The sequence below is a fragment of the Pteropus alecto genome, unplaced genomic scaffold (genome assembly GCF_000325575.1).
Source record: "Pteropus alecto unplaced genomic scaffold, ASM32557v1 scaffold589, whole genome shotgun sequence".
Classification (NCBI taxonomy): Eukaryota; Metazoa; Chordata; class Mammalia; order Chiroptera; family Pteropodidae; genus Pteropus; species Pteropus alecto.
Genome location: NW_006442514.1, coordinates 70,017 through 72,188, shown reverse-complemented (window position 1 = coordinate 72,188; position 2,172 = coordinate 70,017).

Sequence of the window (2,172 nt, the reverse complement as noted above, 5' to 3'; positions counted from 1 at the left end):
CTCTGAAGCATAATGTCTTCAAGGTCTATTTATGTTTCCACAAATGGTAGGAGTTGCTCATTGTTTTCATGGCTGAATAATAGTGCAGTGTGTGTGTGTAGATAGATGATAGACAATAGATAGATACTTAGATAGATGATAGATAGATAGATGATAAATAGATTAGATTAGATAGATAGGTATATAGATAGATGATAGATAGATAGATAGATAGATAGATAGATAGATAGATAGATAATTACAACTTCTTTATCCATTCATCCATCAATGGACACAGGTTGTTTCTATGTCTTTTTGTCCATTTTTAAATTAGGTTATTTGTTTTTATGATATTGAGTTGTATGAGTTTCTTGAATATTTCTTGATATTAAATCTTTGTTACATATATGATTTGAAAATTTTTTCTCCCATTCTTTAAGTTGCCTTTTTTATTTTGTTGTTGGTTTCCTTAGGAGAGCAGAAAGTTTTTAGTTTTATGTGGTTCCACTTTTTATTTTTGCTTTTGTCATCTTTGCTTTTGATATCAAATCTAAAAAATCATTTCAAGACCAATGTTATGAAACTTAGCCCCATGTTTTCTTCTAGGAGTTTATGGTTTCTGGTGTGACATTCAAGTTTTTAATCAATTTTGAGTTGATTTTTATATATAGTGTAAGTGAGGGATCTACTTTTCTTCTTTTGTATGACTTTAATTAGATAAAGTCCATGCACTGTGAATTACACAAATTTGGGGGATACCATTTACTGAGCTTTAATAAATGCATACAAACATGCAACCATAACTCCACTGAGACAGACACATCACTTCTTTTAGTGCACTTCTTTTGCAATTAAAACCATATTGTGATCATCATTTGTTGCCAATGAATATAGATCTCGTTTATCTTTTTACATTGTAAATATAAAATATGTCGATGCTGAAATTTCAAATGGTATTTTTCTCCCAAGTGGTGAAACCATATAAAGAATACTGTTCTGCACCTTGGTATTATTTTTATCACCTCAGCAATATATCTTGATTATCTTTCTATGCAAACTGAGCTACCAAATACTTATTTTTCTTTTTTTCTACAAAAACTTTATAAAGTATTACATTCTTAACAAAGTTGTTAAGATTAGAAATAATTATGTGTATGGAAGCATCTGAACCATAGTTAACTATTAAGTTACTAAATTCTTGTAACAGATACATAAAATTAAATAATATGAGCTTTATGTAATCTTATAATCATCCCCTTATTAATGAGCATTTTGATCTGTCTGGTTTTTCACCATAGCAAACAAGGTTACAATGAAAAATTATGTATTTATCTCTATACTTGTTCTATATATCATTAGGACAGTGTCCCAGAAATGGGATAATGAGACTTTCAAGCAGAATTCACTCCCACACATTCTGCACACCCAGAAAGCAGTGTGTGTAATTTCTATTACTGAAATGCGTGTTTTCAAGGTTTCTAGAGAGGGCACAATAAAGCTTATTCTGTATTCTAAGAATTATAGCCAAGTAGAGATCAAAGGATGGAAAACCAATCTGGGGCTTCTAGGCTAAGAATTTAAACATTGCAAAACACAGAGACAAAGAGACATGAGACTATTTTTATAATCACCATCATCATTATCACCTGAAAGCAATATATCTTCAGCCCCCTCCATAAAGGAGACAATGTGGAAGGAAGATATGTAATTATCCAGGGAATTCATAAACTCCAGAAATCTAGAGCAGTGGTTATCAAATGTGAATTCATATCAGAATCACCTTATATTGACCAAAATATTGTTCCAATTTTTCCCTTAGCCCACACAGACAAATGAATGTAGATAGAGATCCAGTGATAATTATTTCTTAAATTTTTGTTTGGATCTCTTTTTTCCTGTTTGTGAAACCATGCCAATTTCCCTTTACTTTCTGCTCCCTTAATGTTCCATATATCTCAATCTCCATTAACAGGATTGATATTAGAAATTTAAAATTTAATGAAAAACATCTTCAGTAACTGAATTTATCAAGTGGCCACATCTGAAATGCAGGTACAGATCTTTGTTTAAGCCTGCATAGAGTAGCTAATGCACAAATTTTATATGTGCTCTAAAAAGTTGAATTAACTAACTTTTTTTCTAGATGCAATGTGTACTAATGCTGTTACTTTACAAGACTGCATCAAAATCAAA